We start from the raw sequence: 25,670 nt of genomic DNA, 5'->3' as shown, positions 1-25,670 counted from the left end.
AATAATCCCGAGAATCTGTTTTTCTGTCCGTTGAAAACAGTTAAAAGAGATTGGAGGGGAGGCGATTTTAACCAAAAAATAGGTAAAGAAGAGATGCAATTTATATATAATTTTAACACACTCGCACCCCACGGTCTGAATTCTGATTTTGAGGTGTGTCACTTTCTTTAGATGCATGTAATGTGTGTTTAATTGCATGTTGTTATAAGCCCCCACACAATGTAAGGGGAGTTTATTTATGTTTTGCCCCCTTCAAATGAGTAGCAGTTAAGAAGACTTCCCCTTTTTTATATATCATCCTTGTTTTTTATATATCATCCTTGTATTTATTATACCCCTATTGGTTATACATCAGATAGATCTGACACATCCTAATGGTTATCACATATATATTTTAAGGTCTCTCCTTCCCCTTCCTTCCCTCTTTTTATTATGGTCAAACAAACAAGAAGTGCATATATATTTTTTATGATATAACAATAAGGATATTTATCTGTTTAATTGAGGTGATAAAGAGACTGTTTCCTCCATACTAAAGTAAGAGACTGGTTTGTGTATGGTTAAATACACTGAGTGCTGTGAATGACCGAGGTCTGAAACCAGGAAGTGATGTGGAGAACGAAGTGGAACGCAACACTGCGTTCCAAAAGAGAAAAATCCCGAACCCGGAAGTGATTTGGAACGCACAGTGCGTTCCACGGTGAAACCCAGCCGGAACCCGGAAGTAAAAAGACGCAATGCGAGAAAAAGCCGCCAGAGAAGATTTTGGACTCTATTACCGATTGAAAAAGCCCCAACAGGGGCGAAACGCGTTTCGGACTACCTATTAGCCATTTGGCTACCTTATCTTTTAGCAGATTTTAGCTAAAAGTTTTACATTATTTTACATGCTATTTTTATACAGTATGTTTTTATAGTTTGTTTTCATATTTTGCTCTTAAATTTTTTGGCTTCCTATGCCATTTTCAACTCAGCCAAGAGCCTGATTTATTTCGCTATTGTTCCTACGTAATTGAGTATACCAACCCATCGTGGAATTGTGTGGAAGTCAAGTGGGAGCAGTGAGCCAGGCAGGAGAGGGACATCCTTCCAAAAAACGTCCCAAGGCGATATCAGTGAGAGCCACACGTCATTGGCTCCACGTTTGTGAGTACCTCATTTTGAGAATTCGGCATTGTCCAGCTACACCTACTGTATTACACTATTGTGTGTGTTATATTTATTTTTTACAGATATAACCGGAAGTGTGAATTACCACCTTTTGTATGTATTTATTTATGTTATGTAGAGTGGTGTGAGGGGTTTCCCACTCAGGTGGTCTGTAGCACTCTAGCTACCACACTCGCTTGCATTGTTTACACTGTATACACCCTTTATTCTCACTTAGTTAGGATAAGGGTTAGTTATGGTTAGGGTTAGCTAGGGTTCATTCGAGTTAGGGTTGAGGATAGCTAGGGATAGAGTTGGGTTTATCAAAGGCAAGAGTCAGCAAGGGTTACATTTATCTAGCAATGTTTAGCAAGAGTTATGGTTAGTTAAGGTTAGGGTTAGATAGGATACCAAAGGTTAACTAGGAGTAGGGTTAACTAGACTGGAGAATAGCATCAAAATGTGGTCACTATGCTGACACAGATAATGCACTTCACCATATAGCAAACAAAATCACCATATAACATCTCAAAATTAGGGGAAAGGTATACATGTGGGGTATTGTTGTGCATGATAGAAGTAGGAGAATACTAATTTATGGTGTGGGTAATATAAATCACACAAGTCATGTTAAAATGTATCTTTAAAATGAATTATTTATATGAATAAAAAACATGTATATCTTATATCAGCAAAAACGTTTAATGAAACTGCCAAATGAAAATAATGAAAATGCTATCATTAAAAAGCCCAAGTTGGCTTGCAAATGGTATGACATGGCAAACAAAATATTCTCAGACAAGTCAGCAAGTGAGACTTGCTTGTTAGAGCACTTTGATTACCTTACATAATATCAAAGTATGGTCAAACATTTATATAGGCTTTTCCCACCTTGAAAACATTATACTAAATGGAGCCCTTGAGGGGGTCACATGGATTTTGTTTTTGTTGTGTCATGGTTTTATTTTTTTTGGTGCTATCTTTTTTTTGGGGGGATCCTTTTCATCAGTAACCCCACCACCAGTGTGAGCCCCCATCTGCTACCCACAGGTGGGAGCTTTGGTGGATACTTGGTCTCACAGGTAATATAATATTTACCCTTTCTCAACATTAGGGTGTGCTTTGTCATCCTTCAAGATGAGGGCTTTAACACCATTAGGGTAGCATAGCACTCTGACGATTGGGCCCATATTCCAGCCCAAATACTTACAAGCTAGTCAGTCCTCCTGCAGCCAATCCAGCTGATCAGAGTCATGTGATCGCAAATACACTGCGATCACTTGGCTCAGATCAGCTTGATTGACCAATTTGGTTGTCCCAATATACAATTAATAAAACAAGCTAAATATATATAAATAATATAACGTTTACACTATATATATATATATATATATATATATATATATATATATATATATATATACACACATACAGATAGATTGTTTTCTTCCCATTATTCTGGTACAGGTTGATCTTAGTTTCATCTGTCCAAAAAATGCTGCTCTAGCCTGGCTGGCCTTTTTAGATTTTTTTTTTTTAGAAATTCTAAGCTGGTCTTTCTTTTGAGGTTTATGAATGGTTTTCACTTTGTGGGGAACCCTCTGTTTTTGCTCTCATGAAGTCTTCTCTTAATGGTGGACATGGATAATGATATGCCTACCTCCTGGAGAGTGTTCTTCACTTGCCTGGATGTTGAAGGACCTTACAATCACCCATCATTGTAACTTTCCATTGACATCCAGGCCTTTTTGTGTTGCAGACCAGTGCATTCTTTTTTTTTTTTTTCAGAATGAATCAAACTGTTGATTTGGCCACTCCTAACGTTCCTGCTAGCTCTCTGATGGATCTGACCTGCTTCACTTGCATTGTGAGCCTCTTTGACCACATGTTGTGGGTTCATGGCAACAGCTTTCAAATGAGCATGCCACACCTGGAATCAATTTCAGACTCTTCACCTGCTTTAATGATGAAGAAATGGTGACGGAAAGGCCCACACCTGTCCATGAAACTGCTTTTGAGTCAATTGTCCAATTACTTTTGGTCCCTTGAAAAAGAGGGTGCTACATATTAAAGAGATGTAATTTCTAAACCCTTCCTCCAATTTCGATGTGAATACCCTCAAATTAAAGTAATCTCTCTGTTTATATACATAGTTACATAGTTACATAGTTAGATAGCTGAAAAGAGACTTGCGTCCATCAAGTTCAGCCTTCCTCACATTTGTTTTTTGCTGTTGATCCAAAAGAAGGCAAAAAACCCAGTTTGAAGCACTTCCAATTTTGCAGCAAGTCAGGAAAAAAAATTCCTTCTTGACCCCAGAATGGCAGTCAGATTTATCCTTGGATCAAGCAGTTATTACCCTACATTGAAAGATTATATCCTTGAATATTCTGTTTTTGCAAGTATGCATTTAGTAGCTGTTTGAACATCTGTATGGACTCTGATAAAACCAGTTCTTCAGGCAGACATTTCCACATACTTATTGTTCTTACATTAAAAAACATTTCCTTTGCCTTAGACAAAATCTTCTTTATTCCAGTCTAAACGCCTGACCTCGTGTCCTATGTAAAGTCCAGTTTGTGAATAGATTTCCACACAATGGTTTGTATTGGCCCCAAATATATTTTTGTAATGTTGTCATATCCCCTTTCAGGCGATGTTTTTCTAAACTAAATAGGTTTAAATTTGTTAACCTTTCTTCATAGCTGATATGTTACATTCCTTTTATTAATTTTTTTCTAGTGCCATAATATCCTTCTTTAGAACAGGTGCCCAAAATTCCACAGCATATTCAATATGTGGTCTTACCAGTGATTTATAAAGAGGCAAAATGATATTCTCGTCCCGAGAATAAATGCCCTTTCTCATGCATGACAATACCTTACTGGCCTTTGCCACTGCGGATTGACATTGCACATTGTTGCATAGTTTGTTGTCTATAACAATTCCCAAGTCCTTTTCGTGTGTTGTTATCCCTATTTGGCTTCTATTAAGGGTATACGTTGCTTGTGTATTCTTTACGCCGAAGTGCATAACTTTGCAATTTTCAACATTAAATTTCATCTGCCATTTGAGTGCCCAGTCCCCCAGTCGATCTAAATCACTCTGCAGCAAAGTAATATCTTGCGCACATTGTATTATTTTACAGAGTTTTGTATTTTTTATATTATTATGTAAACTTTGCATTGCACCTCTCTTGATTAGCATCTAAAAATAGTTTTTACCATGGTTGAGCTACAAACCGGTACCTTCTTTTACAGTGGCAGGTAATGATGTTTTACGATAGTGGGGCACCAGACTCCGCCACCACAATTGTACTCCCCCCTATACAGTACAAAAATACTTAAACAATACCAGAAAGCAGAACATAATACATAGAAACATAGAATGTGACGGCAGATAAGAAGCATTCGTCCCATCCAGTCTGCCCAGTTAAAATACTCTCAGTTCCCAGCCTTATCTTAAGTCTATGATAGTCTTATGCCTATCCCTCCCATGCTTAAACTCCTTCACTGTGTTAACCTCTACCACTTCAGCTGGAAGGCTATTCCATGCATCCACTACCCTCTTAGTAAAGTAATACTTCCTGATATTTTTAAACCTTTGCCCCTCTAATGTAAGACTATGTCCTCTTGTTGTGGTAATTTTTCTTCTTTTAAATATAGTCTCCTCTTTTACTGTGTTGATTCCCTTTATGTATTTAAAATGTTTCTATCATACAATAAAACAATCATGTGTATTGTACACAAAGCTGAGTGCAATACAGAGATAGCCATACCACAAACAGAACTGAGAAAAAGTTTTTTAACACACAGATCTGGGTACAATACAAAGATAATAGTACACAGAGTTGGGCAGACTATAGAGATACCCATACATCAGGTAGAACCGAGTTAAATACAGAGAAATAACACACAGAGTTGGACACAGTAAGGAGAAATTACACAGAGATGCATGTATGTACGTAGTGGGCATTGGATGAAATAAACCTTGCCATCTCATAGCCGCAAACCCCCAATAAAGCCAGACACCAATGTTGGATGAAACAGGCTAAAGCATTTTATTAAATAAATACTGCGTAACACATCCATCTTTTCTTATGAATTTATACATATAACAAACAGTTCAATAAAATTAACACATAAATAGTGTCATACAGTATGTATATCCAAATTAACTTTAATTAAAATGTCCTTGCCAACCTAACTGACCAACTCCATAATATCAAGCCCCCAAAGGCTTCCCTTCCTCATACCAAAATTTCCTTTTAACCTTTTAGTGCTCACCACGAGCCGGCTTTTAGCTCAGCGGGGAACGTCCACATTTGTAACCTTGCAGCATACCATAAAAGACAAGGGACATGGTTTCCTCTATCTGTAAGCCACCACCTATTCATGCCAGACAAACACTCCAACACAATCATACCAACCAATCACAGCTCATCTACCCCCAAACTCATACATGTGCCCTAGTTTGCTAAGCTGCACTATCTCTCTTGGGCCTAAACAGAGATACATATGTACAATGCTTTTGCATTTTCTTTCTCTCTCTCTTTCTAGCCCTCCCTTACATGATCTAATCTTCAATAGTGCTCCTGCTATGATAACTTTAGTTTTCTATTAAAGCAACACAACTGTGTATTTCTGACCCTATAGTGTTAAAACCACCATTTAAGTGGCTTGTCCCCCCTTAAAAAGTAAAGAAAACTTACCTTATTGCCAGCGCTGTGTGGGTCTGCCGGTACTGGCCCTGCCCCAATCCACCTCCTTGTCTTACATTATCAGAATTGATAATCTCAGCCAATCCAATGCTGTCCCATTAGAAAAACATTGGATAGTCTGAGATTGTCAAGAAGGCGGGATGAATCCATGCATCTCTATGAGGAAAGTTTAGCGTGTTCACACTGAATGTCAGTGCTGCAAATTGTGCAGCACTGCCCCAGGACGCATCTCCAGTGACCATCTGAGGAGTGGAGGAATGTAAACACTACATTTTATCTGAAAAGGCAGTGTTTACAGCAAAATGGCTGCAGGCACAGGCTATGCTCACCAGAACATTTATGTTAAGCTGTAGTTGTTCTGATGACTATAGTGTCCCTTTAAATATTGCTGTTGTTATGATGTTTGCTATTCCATTAGCCCTCAGCACACAGTGTGCACATGGTTAAAGCATCAAGATACTGAGTGACTCCAACCATTTCAGATACCCTTGACTCACTTTTAGCTTTCAGTACACAACGTACACATGGTTAAAGCAGCAGGATACTAATAGACTCCTTATTATGTTTGCTGGTGGCAATATAAATACTCTGTAATGGTAATATAGAGACATGAAGAAGCTGACATCATTAACAGAACAACAATCATTACAGATAAAACCAGATTGAAATCAGAATCAGATGAGTTCTCAGTCACAGCCCCAGTCCTGCAGTTTGAAGCTTCACAACTTTTAACTAATCACAACATGAGTGTCTTGGGTCTCAGTTATAGAGTGACTGAGCACTTTAAAGAAGATGGTGCTCTCTAAACAGCTCCCAACGAGGAAAGAAAGACCCTGCAAAAGTGAAACCTATTACAAAATTAGAGAGCAACAAATTTTTCCCATATTTTTTTTGGTTTACCACCCTCCTCTCTAGAAAAATAATTTTAGTGTTTCTAAACTAATATTATCAAATAATATTTTTGCCACATAAAAACTGATGGGGCACTGCTGTACATAATTTTATTTTCAAGTCATAATAGCTAATTGTTTTGCTCTCACTTGTGAATTTAAAGTCCCCATACACTGTTACAATTTACATTGATCATACACACTGTCATTTTACTAAATGTTTCTCTGGCTAGCAAACCCTTACACACGGCTTCAATTTTCAACTTGTCTTGATGAAAAATCTAAATTGTACATTACCAAACAGTTACTATATGTTCTAAATAGTTTATTAGAGGTCTTTGTAAACCTGTCTCTTGTTTAGCCAAACTGCACCCTGTTGCTTTGGCCACACAGGATGAAGTGAGTATATTCAGGTATCTTTTTTTTGTGCAAGCTGCCAATATGAAAGTGGTTAGTGATTATAGTAACAGTTCTTATTAACAATAGGCTAGTGGTATTTGGGTGGTATTATTGGTAAAATATTGTAGCTGCTACAAGCCAACAGTTGTCGGTAATAACGACAACTAATGGAAGCTATTTACAACCAAGTTATAAACAAGCTCTGATTTTACCTACTGCATTCAACATTTAGTGCAAGGATTAATGTGAGTCTGACTAACATTCCATCACTGATAGGGTTAATTTTTGTTCTTCTAAATCATAAGACTAACAGCATTCCTTTACATTGCAAGGACTTCACATATGTTGTTTTGTACCTGATCACGCCAGAATGTCACATGACTGTCTTTGTTCTATCTTATTCAAAGAAGTTTATTCTTTCACACAACTATTTCCTCTTCAACAACAAATTTTACCACCAGGTGCGGGGCAATGCGATGGGGACAGCTTGTGCCCCATGGTATGCCTACCTGCACCTAGGTTGGTGGGAAGAGGTGGTCATTAAGTCACACAAATTTTCATCATACATCCCCGTGATAAACCTTTGGGTCAGAATGAAATTTTGGTTGTGTGGAAGGGTACTCTCGAGGATTTTAATTTGTTTGTAACAGTTCTCAATATCAACAATTTAAACTTGAGATTCACTGCTGAATTCGGAGGTTCAACTTTGAACATTCTTGATTTAACAATCTCAATAACAAGTCAAGGAACTATTCAAACTCCCCTTTTTAAAAAAAGCCCATAGCCTCCAACAGCCTCCTATAATGAAATAGCTTTCATCCTAGGCCCCTGAGGCAGGGCATACCCACTGGCCAATACCTCAGGGTCCGTGGAAATTGCAGCACTATTGAGGACTTCAAAAATAAAGCTAGAGTCCTAAGACAGCAATTTAAGGAAAAGGGCTACCCCAACAAATGCCTCAAAAAAGCTTATAGGAGAGCTTTGGAGGCTGATAGAAGTGTCCTACTTGGTAGCAACATATGATGCAGGCTGGGATCGGGTGAAACAAGGTATTCAAAAGTTTTGGCCTCTTCTAACTGAAGATATACACCTCAAACTAATTCTGGGCCTCCACATTAACATCACGGCACGTAGAGGTAGAAACTTGAGAGATCTTCTATTTCCTAGCCATTTCCAACCCCAACATTCCATCAAACAAACTTGGCTTACAAGTCCCCTTGTGGGTTCCTTCAGGTGCAGGCGATGTGTAGCATGCAAGTTTATCAAACGTGATTCTAAGAACATAACTGACAGTGAAGGTAAACAGTCCTTCAAAATTAATACATTCTTTAATTGCAACACCGCTGGTCTGGTTTACCTTTTAACCTGTGTATTAAATAATAAATATGTTGGTAAGACCTGTCGTCCTTTGAAAGAAAGGATTAAGGAACATTTTCCCTTTAAAAGAACACAGAGAGTTCAGTCTGATCTTAGCTCTTGACAAAGGCACATATCAGCGCCAAAATGCGCGTCGAGCAGACACTTCACTGGTCATTTTTAATACTTGGAAAGCTTTTGCATGCCTTAGCAACTTGCTATTATTATAAATCTTAATGATCTCCCTGGGCAAATAGGCAGTATCTATTTTTAGGCAGTAATAGATGAGTTAGTATCGGCTACTTTAGGTAGATTATTGGCTGCCTTGAAGCAGCAGTGTTTAGCTTATTTCACAGTTCTATTTGGCTACCTCTAGTTTATGAGGGGTTACCCTGAAGCAGTTATTTACAGATTTTTAAGCTATCTTTTCTATACTATTGGCTAACACTTCACTTATGTGCGGACCAATTTAGGTCTGCATACTTGTCTATCATCTATATATTATAATATTGGCTTTGAGCACTTGACCATAAGGGATATACTACGGGCAATTTCATATTCAATTGGTGGTTTCCCGGCTGTTATAGTTTCTTAGCCAGGGGTTTACTGCCTTGGATTACCCCATAAATTCAAATTTCCTTTTCTTTCTATAGTTTCTTAACGATTAGTTAAGCTGATTAATTAGACTGGTTAACACCATACAGAGCCTTCTTTACTCTACAATTTCTACCTATGACCCATTACACTGCCTTAGGATCAGTCTGTTATTCTTTTTGGGACTTCGGGACTTTGGATGTTTTCTTAGAAACATAGAAACATAGAATGTGACGGCAGATAAGAACCATTCGGCCCATCTAGTCTGCCCAGTTTTCTAAATACTTTCATTAGTCCCTGGCCTTATCTTATAATTAGGATAGCCTTATGCCTATCCCACGCATGCTTAAGCTCCTTTACTGTGTTAACCTCTACCACTTCAGCTGGAAGGCTATTCCATGCATCCACTACCCTCTCAGTAAAGTAATACTTCCTGATATTATTTTTAAACCTTTGCCCCTCTAATTTAAGACTATGTCCTCTTGTTGTGGTAGTTTTTCTTCTTTTAAATATAGTCTCCTCCTTTACTGTGTTGATTCCCTTTATGTATTTAAATGTTTCTATCATATCCCCCCTGTCTCGTCTTTCCTCCAAGCTATACATGTTAAGATCCTTTAACCTTTCCTGGTAAGTTTTATCCTGCAATCCATGAACTAGTTTAGTAGCCCTTCTTTGAACTCTCTCTAAGGTATCAATATCCTTCTGAAGATATGGTCTCCAGTACTGCGTACAATACTCCAAGTGAGGTCTCACCAGTGTTCTGTACAATGGCATGAGCACTTCCCTCTTTCTACTGCTAATACCTCTCCCTATACAACCAAGCATTCTGCTAGCATTTCCTGCTGCTCTATTACATTGTCTGCCTACCTTTAAGTCATCAGAAATAATCACCCCTAAATCTCTTTCCTCAGATGTTGAGGTTAGGACTCTATCAAATATTGCAGCCGCTTAGTAGATAACTCCCTAATTCCCACGGTTTTAGGGAGCTATCTACCAGAAGGCTGAAAGACCTAAATTGGTCTTTCAGTCAAATTTACTAATACTAAGTAAAGATTACTTAGTATTAGTAAATCCTGCCCCTACTCGCTAAACCACGAGTAGGGGCATGTCTAGTAAACAGTGAGAAGCCTGTGTCTGCTCACTCTTAAAAAAAAAAAAGCACCCACCTGTGCAGCGCGAGTGGGGGCTTTTTAATTGAAAGGGGGGCATATTGCCCCCCTGGCCCCCACCCCTTAGTGGTGGGTGGGGGCCCTAAATTAGAATAAGGGGGGAGACCTATTGTCCTCCCCCCGGCCCCCACCTCTTAGCGGGTGCGGCGGGTGGGGGCCCAAAAGTAAAATAGGGGGGGGCTTTTGTCCTCCCCCTGGCCCCCACCCTTGAGCGGTGGATGGGGGCCCTAAATTAGAATAAGGGGGGACCTATTGAAGGAGAGAAGTAAGTTGAAAAAAATAATCCATCTTCACCCATGGAGGGCACTGCGCAGACTGAGCTCCGCAGGGCGGGGGAAGGCTTATAAAGCCTTGCCTCGCCCTGCAATTAGGCCCTACAATTAGGTTTAAGCCATCCAATCAGAGTGCTCTGACATGTAAATGAAGAGACTGTCTCCCGCTGGGGAGTAGGACTGACTGTCCCTACTCCCGGTATTCCCGGCTAGCTGCCCAGCATCCCTGTAGGGCTGGTGGAGAGACCACAGTCCCATCTCCACCTGCTGACTGGGGGTCTTCCCAGGACCAGTTGATGATGTCCTCTACTTCTAGAGCTGGTAGTGAGGCAGGGGATTCCTCCGCCAGATCTTCCCAAGCTGTAGGGGGCCCACCAGCTCTCCTGCTCTACCTGCAGGGTATATTGGGGTCGAATTGAGCAGTGCAGGTGTTGGTAATCCTGCTCCAGCTCCCATTCCAGGGTGGCCAGATTGATCAGGTCTGGCCCTATGTTGTCAGCTCTACGGAGATCCAGCATGGCTTCCCTATAGTCATGTATGTCCCAAAAGCGTGACTCTCTAGCACTCCCAAACTCCGCTTTGGCCATAACAGACCAGGGCCATTGTACTCCTTGCCGTGCTTAGCCATCCAGGGAACATGCTCAATCGCATACCACCATAGCGCCTGGTACGCATTGTCGAGCCACGTTTCCTTCTCTACCAGTCTCTCAAGCTTTGTCACCCACTAATCCAGGGACTGCCAACTCTCCATTTTACAAAAAGCATTAGTGGCATATTTAATTGAATCCTATATCATCTGGATACATTAAAGGGACACTATAATCACCAGAACAACTACAGCTTAATGTAATTGTTCTGGTGAGTATAATAGCTCCCTTCAGGCATTTTCATGTAAACACTGCCTTTTCAAAGACAGTGTTTATATTGCCCCTAGAGACACCTTCAAGTGTCCACTCCTTAGATGGCTACTGGAGAGACTTCCTGGCTCAGGGCTGCACTGTAAGTAGCCTTGCCATTCAGCGTCCCCACGCTCTGAATGGAGACGCTGAATTTTCCTCATAGAGGAGGTCCTGATTGGCAGAGCCAGTGCCCGCGGAGACACGACCCAAGCGGCGCTGGAAATAGGGTGACTTTTATAGGGGGGATTGGGGGGGGGGGTAGCCATCTAAATGGTTGGTTTAGCACTATAGGGTCAGGAATACATGTTTGTGTTCCTGACCCTATAGTGATCCTTTAACGTTTTCTATTTCTTGTTTTGTCCATTCTTTCTAAATGTTCATAACGTTTTAGGAGTGTTATTGGCTATAAACTTCAGAAACTTGCGATTAAACCTCTTTTCTCACAATAAGAGTCATTCAGTATATTTACTATATGCTGTAATTTCCATGCTAAACAAAGTTACCTAACTTTCAGCTAAACTACATCATTCTCATTTCAATTCACGCTTCTAACATTTGTGTCTATTTTTTAAACTTGATCGTTGACATTTACATAAGTCACTAAGATATTCCAAGTTGCTGTATGTACATATTATTTTGGATACTTATTTTGTAATTCAGCTATGACCTGTTTTTACCTTGAGTGATATTTGCTTTATTGATTTTTAGTTTTTACATTTAGACAACATTTTGACAACTCCAAAAGCATCTTCCAACAAAGTTGTCCTGAGCTTTTTTTTAATCGAGCTTTGCTTACCTCTGTCTTTCAAGCTCTTCATTTGTTTGCCATTAGAGATAAAACTGCAAGATCACAAACTCAAAAGTTTGTCTTGCATTTTATCTAACTCCTGTGACCTAATCACAGTATAAAGTGCAGTATTGTCCTGCCATCCTTTGCACATATAGCCTCAATATATCTTCTTCTTTAATTTTTACTTTATTAGGAATGGTGGCCCACTGTACTCAGCACACTGAACCTTGATTTTCAACACATGATTTTCTTTTTGCAACAACTGCATTGTGAACTCGACTCCCTTCTAACTGACCTGATTACTATTATATGCCTGCTGATGCTACATTTAAAGATCTAGGCCATAATTTAGCATGTGCTGTTACTACTTAAATGTTTTAATAACTCCTCAATTACTCACAGTATTTTCTATGACATCCCTTATATTCTCTAGCCATCATATTAATTTTATTCTACTTTCTGTCTCAAACCCATTAACTTCTTCAAATTGCAGTCTCATAGGGTATCTGCATTGGAACATATAGTGCAACAGTGCAATTATAAGCCCTTCATGGCCAACTAAGGGGGTGTAAAAGTTTAATATTTAAAAGTGAAACTTTCCATTGAAATCTGCACTTTTTGTAAAACAAGAGGGCGCACATAAAGAACATCGGCAAGATAAAATGCTTTAGAATTCTAAAGTGTCCCTTCATAAAGAGGTTTTGGTGTATAGATAATGCCATTGCATTCTCACTGCTCAATTCTCTGCCATTTAGGAGTTGAATCACTTTGTTTATGTAACCCTTGCCACACCTCCCATAGCTGTGGCTTACACAGTCTCCCTACCCACTTCCTGAAAAATAAATCTAAATATGTTAAGTTCCATAATACACAGAATATATTATCATCTGCTCTGTCTACTTCCTGCTGGAGGCTGATGTGTGCGAAGTACTTATAAAGTAAGCACACTATTAGATCTGATTGAAAAACTATCCTTTTTTTCATGGAGGCTGTGTCAGTCGAAGCCTTTAAGTATATGCTTTTTGTAAACCCTGAGTGATGCTAACTTTTGTGTGTGATCTTCATACCTAACCAGGTAGCATCTCCGAGTTGTGTCTAGAGAGTTTGCATGATTTTTTGCTTCTTTTAGTATTCGTGTTAAGCCCTGGACCTCACCTGGGAGGTTCACTGATAATTTTGTCAACTTGAGTGGCCAATTTGTTTATTTTCTATAATTTTCTATCATTAAACCTGATATGGGGGTAGAATAATTCTGATTACAGCTGTAGATATTTTACAAAATTGTGTTTTGTGTGATTTGTTAAATATGATTTTCTTGGGTAACCTAAGTACCGATTTAAAATTGCCTTGGTTGTGGCAGCTTTGATAATACAGATAAGTGTGGGTGGAGTTAAGAAGGATTTCTATCATTATTTTGGGTCTATTGCAGACAAATAGTGACAAGCATAACCAAATGTAATCTGACAGTATCATTCACTAAAGCGAAAATTATAAAGAGTCCAAATCAGCAACGCTGGCCTATAATTTTAAATTTACTTTGAATTAACATCGAATTCTAGACTATTTTCACTTTAGGAAATAACCCTATGAGTGTTTGCAACAATTTAGTTGGGGCTACCTACTGTACCACCCACTATACTTACTGTTAGTATTGTTAACCTTTATCATTTTGTTTCAACAACTCTTTCCAATTAAACATAGCAAATCATTCTATTTTATTATGCTAACTGTATTAGTAATAGTTCAGTAGATTTAATTATTTTGTACAAACAAATGAGAAATAACTGAAATTAAAAACATATCAATACACATTGTAAAAAACGAATACTGAAATTGCCCTCTTATGCAGTGGATTTCTACAGCTTAAGATATGTCACGGATGAAAAGGCCACATTTGGCAAGTTACATCTTACTCAGAGCTCTATATCCTGCAGACTACATAATTTAAAGGCATTTTAGTCAGCAAAGATGTTCACAGGCTATCATTCGTCCCCATCCCCTGTGGCTGCGGAAGCAAAGTGCTATGAATAATTACTCTCTATGTGAGATAGAACATGTGTGTTGTACAGTAGCCTTTGTTTGAAAAGAATCTTCCTGTCCACAGTGATTTGTAGTCCTGACATCAGAAGACAAGTGTTTGTCCATAGGGAAGAGATACTATCTTTGTGAAACAGGCATTTCTTAGTGTGATAAATATATTAACTGGTACATTTTAATGGTATCCAGTTCCTAATATCCTTACTTGGTCACTTGGTAGAATCATTCACAAGATCCCGTACTGAACACATATTTTTGAAGAACAAATGCTTTACTACAACTCACTTATTTTCCCACACTGCCGATCCATACACATGGGATCAATTACCATATTTTAAAGTGATTTTGAAATAAATTAAAACCAGGAAAGTAATAAAATGACCAGATTTATGAAGCATTACCTATTTTAATTACAGACCTCATAAAACAATTTAATTGAACTGACTCTAAACAATCATTTATACCTGTATTTGTCCAGAACATAAAGATTAAAGTTAGTAAACCTGTGCTCATGTTAAAGAAGTGGATATTAACAAGTTATTTGAGTTGATTGTTTTGTAGAAGAACATATGTCTGTTCAGGAGAATAATTTGTGACTTGAGATTACATGATATTCAATGTGAAACAGATGTCAATGATTTTCGTGTTTGAACTGTAATATCGTAGTCCACTGAATTATATAATTTAACCTCATCAAGTCAGATGAATTTCTTTTCAACTATTTTATAAAACATTTTCCAAAGAAATTTGTGAACAACAACAAAGGAAAAGAATACTGAATTAGAATGGGGAGATAGATGACTTTATAGCACTTGTGAAACAAACTTGGCACAACCCTTTATTAAAAACCAATTCAATTAATTTTCATAATCAATTAAAACACACTATTTTTTTTGTGATACTGTCCTGTTGCTTAAGATGAGTTGCATTCCTCCAATAAACAGCAAATTAAAAAATGCATCTAAAATGATAAGACTTTTCTATATCTTTTAATATATCAAAATGTTGTAAGAGAATTATATTCAGAATACTTCTACAGTTTACAGGTAGATGTATAGACAGAAGCCATGAAAATAATAATAAAGACTAATATCAATAACTTCATAAACTTCCTCGATGGAGGACTGAATCATTGGCTATATAGACTGGTTAGACAAGAATTTGAACCTTGGTTTCCCTGTTCTAAAGTTAGTTGCTCTAACCATAAGACTTGATAAACACGGCAGGCTGGTATAAATTGTAAAGATCAAGGTCACGATTCCAGAAGAACTCAATATTGCTAGACTAACTGTGTCAGGCTTCTACAAATCAGCATGAGATAAAAGACAAGGTTAAAATGGGGATTCCAAACAGCAGTTGACTTCTTCTTTTTAAATGCATTCTGCAGCTAATTAATTGATAAAATGTATGCAAATGCAATCAGTGCAATATAATAAAAGATTAAGAAGTTCCTTAATGTTTTGCAAATCTCCACACATTACATAATCAATTCTGAACTAAACTGGATTTTCTTAACTGATTTGCTGTCTCTCATTCTAGGGACGTATTAGCCGAGAGGCAAACAAGGCCCATTTTCCTTGGGTGGCACTTTCCAGGGGGGGAGAGGGGGAGGGAGGGGGACAACAAAAAAAGCCGCCGCTAACAGACAGTCCAGGCGGGCGGGCGGCAGAGTGATGCCGGGAGCCGGAATATGACACCAGCGCCGCCCGCCCAGCAGCCCCACTGGACCCCAGGGAAAGGGAGTATCCCCCGCCCCAGCATTCCCAAAGGTAAGGAGGCTGGGGGAATTGAATTTAAAAAAAAAGTGATTGTGTTAATGTGAGCTTGTGTATCTGTTAGTGTGTGTGTGTGTCTGTTAGTGAGTGTGTGTGTGTCTGTTAGTGTGTGTGTGTGTGGGTCTGTTGGTGAGTGTGTCTGTGTGTGTGTGTGTGTGTGTGTGTCTGTTAGTGAGTGAGTGTGTGTGTCTGTTAGTAAGTGTGTGTCTGTTAGTGTGTGTGTGTGTCTGTTAGTGAGTGTATGTATGTCAGGGAAAGTGTCGGTTAGGGAGTGTGTTGCTATGTGTGTGTCTGTTAGTGAGAGTGTATGAGTGTCTTTTAGTGAATGTGTGTGCCTGCTAGTGACTGTACGTGTCTGTTAGTGAGTGTGTATATCTGTTAGTTTGTGTATGCGTGTCTGTCAGTGAATGTGTGTGTGTGTATTTAGAAGGCAGAGTAGGGGGGAAGGGGAGAGTGGCAGGGGGTTGCGCAGGGGGGGTTCTTGGGTTTTGTCATGCCTAGGGCAGCACAGAACCAGGATACACCACTGCTGGCAACTATAGGCCAGTAAGCCTTACTTCAGTAGTGGGGAATGTGCTGGAAACCATGTTAAAGGATAGGATTGTTGAACATCTAAAATCACATGGATTTCAAGATCAGAGACAACATGGGTTTACTTCAGGGAAATCATACCAAGCTAATTTTATAGATTTTTTGACAGGGTAACTAAAATAATAGATCCGAGTGTTGCAGCAGACATTGCTTACCTAGATTTCAGTAAGGCTTTTGACACTGTTCCACAAAAAAGGCTCATCAATAAACTGCAATCTTTAAGTTTGGATTACAATATTGTCGAATTGGTTAGGCAGTGGCTGAATGACAGGCAACAGGGGGTTGTAGTCAATAGAGTATATTCGAAGCATGGTCAAATTTGATTACCTCAGCCAATCTAATGCTTTCCAATAGAAAAGCATTGGGAGGCTATTGCGCATGCTTGCCAATCAGCATCTCCTCATAGAGCTACATTGAATAAACGCATCTCTATGGGAAACATGCAGCACCTTCATGCACTGCGTTGAGACTTTGAGCATCAGTGCTGCACATTGTGCTGTAGTTGACATTAAGCTGCAGTGGTTCTGCTGACTATAATGTCCCTTTAACTATTGGGTGTGTTTAACGTAGTACTGCAAAGGACCACTCAATAGAAATTGGTACTTTTACGAATGAAACTTGTTACACTCCCCTGGTTGTCAATCAGACAACCTGTCTAATTTCTTCCTGGTAGTTTCTTGCACCCAATATGCAACTGAGGGCTTTGCAATAAAGAACATTTTTATTATCCATGAGAAGAATTCAGTTGGCCAGGAGAACATCACTAGAAATAATCTCCCAGAAGCAGAGTGGAGCTGTAACAAAAAGAAAGGCTCACTACGGGGCTAGACATAAGCAACTTATTTTTTTAAAGACATGGTGAGAGATGCCATAAATCTAAAGACTTCAACATTATCAATAAATATATTTATCTGTTACGGTGGAGAGTTCCTCTAACAGTGTAACTGCACATGAAGGCATTTGTTGACTTAAGAAACGCATTTTAAGATACAATACTTTCTTTTGTTATCTTTGATAACATTTACCATTAGTTTTATGATTTTATTCTCCCATAGACTAAAATAAAGAATAATGCTAGGTAAAAGCAATTTAATATTGTCACAGGTAATAAAAACAATTCTTAAAAAACATTTGCAAGAGAAATAAAACCAATGATTGCAAGCCTGCTGTTTAAAATTTGTGTTAAACATATAGTCTACTGTGGTTCTTTTTAAAATGATTTTTGTTTTGAAAATAAAAATAAATGAAAATTCCATTGTAAGAATATGCTTCATCTGAGGATACTTATGTTTAAAATATAAGGTTTCAGGTTCCTTAGCCTGAGGATTTTTGTACAACGTCCATGAAAGTCATTGAGTCTATTCAGCTTAAATAGACTAGACATTTTATTTACATTATTTTTTATGTGTGTATTTCAATCTTTCATTATGCAAGTCTGTTAAACTTTCAAAAATTACAAATAGACCATTGTTGTATTGAGAAATATTTATTCAAATGTTGTGTGCCCTTACCATAGTTATGCAGAGGCATCAGGAGTTACGGCATTGCAAGTCTGTGCCAGCTTACTAAATACAGAAACTAACTTGTTGTGTCCAGTTCCCGAGATCCTATTCCCTATAGCAGTCTGCCAGTAGAATTATTTGCATAGAGCATAAAGGACCGCCATCAGGAGGTGACAACCATGACGGTTGTCACAAGCACGGCGGCCCTGCACCGGGGCTCGCGCGCTGATAGGGCCCATCGGGTGGCCTAAGCATTTAGGGCCACCCGATGGGCCCTATATCTTCAGGGGCCCAGTCAACGCTGTAGCTGTGTAATAGCGCAACTGGGCCCCTTTCAAAAATTGCAACCACAAGTAATGCTTGGAGGAAGTGATGGCCGGTCACTTCCTCCCAGCTCACTCCGCGCGGGAGTGTAGCGACACAGTGGAGACCGCGAGGAGGGAAGAGCCAGCCGACTCTCATCAGCCACAGCCACCCTCCTGTATATGTGTGTGTGTGTGTGTGTGTATGTATGTGCATGTATATATGTGCATGTCTGTATGTGTGTGCATGTATGTATGTATGTGTATGTGTGTATCTGTATGTATGTGTGTGTCTGTATGTATGTGTATGTATGGGCATGTATGTATGTCTGTATGTATGTGTGTCAGTATGCATGTCAGTATGTCTGTATGTATGTCATATGTATGCATGTATGTTTGTATGTATGTATGTGTTTATATCAGTATGTATATCAGTATGTGTGTATTTCTGTATGTGTGTGTATGTATGTCAGAATGTATGTCTGTATGTGTGTCTGTATGTATGTGTGTATGTGTGTCTGTTTGTATGTCAGTATGTCTGTATGAATGTATGTTAGTATGTCTGTCTGTATGTGTGTGTATGTGTAAGTATATGTGTAAGTATGTTTGCATGTGTGTAAGTATGTCTGTATGCCCTCATGCATGCATGTGTGTGTGTTTCTCTATGTCTGTATGTATGTTAGTATGTGTCTGTGTGTCACTATGTATGTCTGTGTGTCTGTATATGTGTGTATGTCTGTTTCAGTATGTGTGTGTGCCAGTATGTGTGTATCTGTGTCCTTTTGTGTCTGTGTGTATTCTTGTGGGTGGGATTTGGAGGTGGGCCCTCGGGGGGCGGGATTGGAGGTGGGTTCCCAGGGGCCCAGACCCTGAGCCCCAACATTTCTGATGGGGGCCCTGACAGCATGGAATGGAACATGGTCTTGATGTGCTTGAGGAGACCAACTATTTATGTCTAATGCCCAGTCATGCTGCATTATTATTATTATTATTATGGTATTTATATAGCGCCATCAAATTCCGCAGCGCTTTACAATGGGTGGACGAACAGACATGTAGTTGTAACCAGACAAGTTGGACACACAGGAACAGAGGGGTTGAGGGCCTGCTCAATGAGCTTACATGCTAGAGGGAGTGAGGTAAAATGACACAAAAAGGTAAGGATAGTATTAGACTAGTGACGGTTGCAGAAGAGGAATCAGTCAGGAGCTATTAACAGTTTAATTAATAAGCTTTTATGAAGAAGTGGGTTTTTAAAGATTTTTTGAAGGAGTGGAGACTGGGTGAGCATCTAACGGAGGAGGGAGGCGAGTTCCACAGGAACGGTGCAGCCCTCGAGAAATCTGAGGTGAGCATCAGAGGTGGGAGTATGGACAGAAGATAGATGTAAGTCTTCAGCAGATCGTAAGGGCCTAGACAGGACATACTTGTGTATAAGGGAGGATAGATAGGTGAGAGCAGTATTATGTAGAGATTTGAAAGCAAGAACCAGAATTTTAAATTGAGCTCTATATTTTATAGGAAGCCAATGTAGGGACTGACAGAAGGGTTAGGCATGGGTGAGCATCTAACGGAGGAGGGAGGCGAGTTCCACAGGAACGGTGCAGCCCTCGAGAAATCTGAGGTGAGCATCAGAGGTGGGAGTATGGACAGAAGATAGATGTAAGTCTTCAGCAGATCGTAAGGGCCTAGACAGGACATACTTGTGTATAAGGGAGGATAGATAGGTGAGAGCAGTATTATGTAGAGATTTGAAAGCAGGAACCAGAATTTTAAATTGAGCTCTATATTTTATAGGAAGCCAATGTAGGGACTGACAGAAGGGTTAGGCATGGGAGGTGCGGGCAGACAGGAAGATGAGCCTCTCTGCCGCATTTATTATGGACTGTAACGGCGCAAGTTGGGAGCACGTAAGACCACTGAGAAGTGGATTACAGTAGTCAAGGCGAGAAAGGACAGTGGAATGGACCAACACTTTAGTTGTTAAGTAGGGGCGGATGCGCACAATGTTTTTGAGATGGAAATGACAGGATTTGGTGATAGATTGAACATGAGGCTTGAAGGAGAGGTCGGAGTCAAAGAGAACACCTAGGCAGCGAGCCTGTGTGGTGGAGCTGATGGTAGCACTGTTGACTTGGAGGGAGACAGACACAGGAGTAACAACACTTGAGGGAGGAAAGACCAGAATTTCAGTTTTGGTCAAGTTTAGTTTAAGGAAGTGGGCAGCCATCCAGTTAGAAATAGCAGAGAGGCAGTCAGATACACTAGTCAAAAGGGACGGGGAGAGATCAGGAGAGGACAGGTAGATTTGCGTGTCATCTGCATTGAAATGATATTGGAAGCCAAAGGAGCTAATGAGTTTACCAAGGGAGGCAGTATAGATGGAGAACAGTAAGGGACCAAGGACTGAACCTTGGGGGACACCAACAGAGAGGAGTTGGGGAGAAGAAGCACAGCCAGAGAAAGAAACACTGAAAGAGCGCTGGGAGAAGTAGGAGGAGCACCAGGAGAGAGCAATATCTTGTAGACTGATATTGTGGAGGATGAGAAGAAGCTGTTGATGATCAACAGTGTCAAAAGCCGCAGGAGAATTAGGATAGAGTAGTGACCACGAGATTTTGCAGCAAGTAGATCATTGGATACTTTGGTCAGTACCGTTTCCACAGAGTGCTTAGCGTGGAAACCAGACTGAAGCGGGTCTAGCAGAGAGTTGGACTCGAGGAAGTCTGTCAATCTCGCATACACAATTCTTTCAAGGATCTTGGATGCAAAAGGCAGTAGCGAGATAGGACGATAGTTGGATGGGGAGTTAGGGTCAAGATTGTGCTTCTTTAGAATTGGGGTTACAGTTGCATGTTTGAAGGGCGATGGAAATATACCTGAGGAGAGGGAGAGATTGAGAATTTTAGTGAGAGGTGGGGAAAGAGAAGAAGACAGAGTACAGATGAGATGCCAGGCAATTGGATCTAGGGAACAGGTGGTGGGGCAGGAGGACTGGAGCAGAGCAGAAACCTCTTCCAATGTAGCAGGTGCGAATGAACATAGAACAGCAGAGGGAGTGAAGTTAGGGGAAGTATTGTAAGGGGAAGAAGAAAGATGAGAGGTCTCTTCTCTGATTGTAGAGATCTTGTCAGTGAAGTGAGTTGCAAAGTTTGAGGTGGTCAAGTTAGTAGGTGGAGGAGTAACAGCAGGGAGAAGAAGAGAGTTAAATGTGTGAAATAGTCGTTTGGGTTCGCGGGAGTGTGTGTTATTGATGTAATTAACTTTTGCAGCGGAAAAATCCAAGCTGTATGAGCTCAGCATAAATTTATAGTGGAGAAAGTCAGATGCACAGTGAGACTTTCTCCAACAGGCATGTTAGGTATGCATACATTTTTAATTTGAGGAAGAGAAAAAGAAAGAAAAAGAAAGAAAAAGGGTAACGATAACTTAAGCAAGCTTTGTTATTTCATTGTATCTCGTTTGGTACATGAATTTACGATTTGTATACAATGGTGTCTAGCGTGTTCACCTGATTCTTCCCTTCCCTCCCTCTTTTTTAAAGCAGTCTGGTAGTAGGTAGGCGAAGTGTTTGTCGCTGTTACATTTTAGACTAGGAAGTGAGTCTATGTGTTTGCGGCGGTAGTATAGTACCCGGGTGATGTAGAAGCCTCTAACCCATGAGGCAAAAATGGGGGGGGGGGAGAGAGTTGTAAGCTTATAGCACCCTGTGCCAGTATGAGTAGAGAGATCTATCTTTTAGGGATTTTTTTTTTTGCTATAGCAGCACCTAGTTGTCCACTATGTGGATATCGTTAGGAAATATGTATGGTTGTTCCTAAACTAGTGACAAAACTCGAAACTTATAAGTGAAGTAATAATAGGAATAAACTTAAACATAAACAGTGATTTTCATTCTGGGTATTAGAGTTTAGGTCAGAGCGTCCCGTTCTTTCCCTGGTACAAAGGGATTGATTGCTGAAACGTCCCATTGATGGTTGGAGCTCGTTGATGGGGCTGCCTCGGCTATGCTGGGCTGGGCCCTCTGTGGGGCTTGTTGCTCGTAGGATCTTCCCGTCTTTACTGACTATGAGGAATCTTGGGTAAGTCCATTGATAGGCGAGACCCGCAGTTTGCAGTGCTTCGGTGATGGGTTTCATCGATTTCCTCCACGTTAGGGTGGGTCTGCTAAGGTCTTGAAAGAATGTGATGTTGTGGTTTTCAAATTGGAGTGGGGTTTTCCCTTTTAGTGCCGCTAGGAGTTTCTGTTTGTCTGCGACCGTTTGGCAGCATAGGATCAAGTCTCTCGGAGCCGTGGTGGGCGCTTGTGCGGATTTCATAATGCGATATGCTCCGTCGAAGGCGAATTGTTTGGCAGCTTTCGCAGACAGAATGGTTGCGGCTAAACGCCGTATGAAGTGGGGAATTTCGTCCGGTGGGAGCGAGTCTGCTACCCCTCTACTTTTGATGTTGCGTTGCCTTCCTTTATTGTCCAGTTGATCCACTCTTGTGGATAATGAGGCATGCAGTGCGTTGTTGGACAGAGTCGTTAAGGGTAGTCACCCCTTGATTGAGGTCCTGCACATCCTCCTCGGTAGCTTCTACTCTGGCTGTCACTGCTTGCACTTATGTCCTGACCAGATTTAGTTCGGCCGTGAACATGTTCTGGAAGTGCATGAGTAAGTTATGTATGTCTTGCTTTGTGGATGGAGCCGTTCCATTTGCTATGGCTGGGGCTTCGGCTATTACTATTCCCGCTGTGGATGGCGGTGGGGTAGTTTCAGGCTGTGTGGCGGCCATTCCCCTAGTTCGTGCTGGGGTTGTCAGCATCTGGCCCGTCTTTCTGGGTGGGTTGAGAGAGTTTTTTGCGCACCATGTCTGGCCCTGTAGGGGTTAGAGGGCTGTCAACTGTGAGCCGGTTACCTCCTGTGTTCAGAAAGCACCAAAATGCCTCACTTGGATCCCTCGGGAATCCCGTGCTGTAGGCCCCGGCTTCCCCGCTGTCAATTTTTGCCACTTGCGGAGAAAATGAATGGCATCTGCCTTTTCGGGACTGCTTCCCCTTGCCGATTATGGTAATTTTGTGTCGGTAGCACTCCCGGTTCTGGAGTTAAATGTGTTTATTTCGGCGGCGTGCTCGGAGCTCCATAAGATGGCGTCTGGCTCGGTGTGCTGCTTGGCTCCGCCCCCGAGAAATACTATTCTAAAGAAGAAAATATTCAAGAGAGTTTCCACTCTTCCCAAGAGTGGACATCCCACCAAATTCATCCCAAAATCAGACCTTGCAATGTTTAGAGAAATTACAAAAATCTCAAGAGTTACTCTACAGGCCATAATTTGCAAGTTAAATGTTAAAGTTCATGATAGTATTTAGAATAGTATTTACAATTGGAAAAAAAGTTAAACAAGTATGGTTTGTTTGGAAGGGTTGCCAGGAAAAAAATCTCTTCTCTCTAAAAAGAACATGACAACATGGCTTAGGTTAGAAAGACACAGCTAAATAAACCACGAGACTTCAGGAACAATGTCCTTTAGACAGACAAGACCATAATGCACAGCATCACGTTTGGCAAAAAACAAACACAGCTTATCAGCAGAAACACATCAGCCCAACTGTCAAGCACAGTGGTGGAGGGGTGATGATTTGGGATTGTTTTGCAGCCAAGATACCTAGAAACACTGCAGTCATGAGTTGACCATAAACTCTATTATAGAGTCAACTGTGAGGCCCTTTGTCCTACAGCCAAAGCTTGGGCGAAATTAGGTCATGCAACAGGACAATGATCCCAAGCACACCAGCAAATCTACAATAAACACAGCTTCCACTGCCATATAAAAGGATAATAAAACATTTTCTCACACTTACCAAATTTTAGTGCAGATGTCCCTCGGTGCTGGGTTGTTCTCATCCTCCTCTGACATCAACCAATGGGGGGACCTAATGCACATGCATAGGAAAACATTGTCTCAATGCTTTCCTATGGGTCTTTTCACCATACTGGATGTCCTCATGCAAATCATGAGCACATCTACCGCCGTTTCCTGGACTCAAACTCTGTGAAATTCCAGGAAGCATCTCTAGCAGCTGTCTAGTAGACCGCCACTAGAGGCAGCCTTAACCCTTTATTGTAAACATGTTTTACATTGCCGGGATATGAGAACTGGGACACTGCACTCAATGAGATGAAGTGGTCTGGGTGCCTATAATGTCCCTTTAATGTACTTAAATCTATATTTGTCATTGATTTTGCTCACACATTTGGAGAAGATGTGATAAAAGGTACTGTAAAAGAAATTATGCCGCTATATTTTCTTTAAAGTATGACTGAAAAAAATGAGAATTTTTATTTTTATTTAAAGAATTCTAAACATTAGTAATTTAAAGTGATATATTTTAGGTATTCTTAAAGAACTTCAATACTGTTGTGTCCGTATTGTTTTTTTACTTATTAGTTATAGGTTTAACCTCTTAAGGACACAGCTTCAAAAGCTTGTCTTACCCTTAAGGACACAAGCCATCTTTGCATATTTTGCTGTTTGTGTTCAAACGCAATTTGCATCTCTGTCATTTATTGCACCAACACACATTATATACCGTATTTTAGAGGGCAAACAGGGCTTTAATGCCCCATATACATTGATAAATTCTGATTAATTGTAAAAAAATGCCAAAAAATAGGAAAAAAACGTGTGCATAATATGTCCAGCTTAGAAAAAGTAATTCAAAATAAATTCATTTATGTGTCTTGATTTATAGAGTACATTATATGTATAGAATTTCAGCTTATTTTGAAAGTTACAGGTCACAAAATACAAGGACTAAAATAAATTTTCAATGTGAAACAGTTTTAGAAGTTGGTATGTTTGTCTTGTAGGTTTAGTAGCCATCACAGAAAACAAAATTGCCACACGAAAGTATATATTTATATAAAGTAGACATCACAGGCTATTTACCTAAGGTTAGTTTGACACTTTGTACGTAGCCATTTCATCACCAATCTCTGCTAAATATTGGAGTAAAATTTTGTTTTTTCTCTTTTTTTGGCATATACACATATACCAACATTTTTGTAATGTGTATGTCGTAAAGCTGGTGTATGCAATTCCTGCACAGAACCCCAAATTGTGTTCAGCTACATCTGCTGAGTATAACAATACCCCCATTGTATGCTTTTGGCACTATTCTGTAAAGCTATAATGCCATATAACAGACAAGGCTATTTCAGTTTCTATAGTTAGAATTTTT

Source organism: Pelobates fuscus, chromosome 2 (assembly GCF_036172605.1).
Source record: "Pelobates fuscus isolate aPelFus1 chromosome 2, aPelFus1.pri, whole genome shotgun sequence".
Lineage (NCBI taxonomy): Eukaryota > Metazoa > Chordata > Amphibia > Anura > Pelobatidae > Pelobates > Pelobates fuscus.
Note: the sequence above shows the minus strand (reverse complement) of the source record.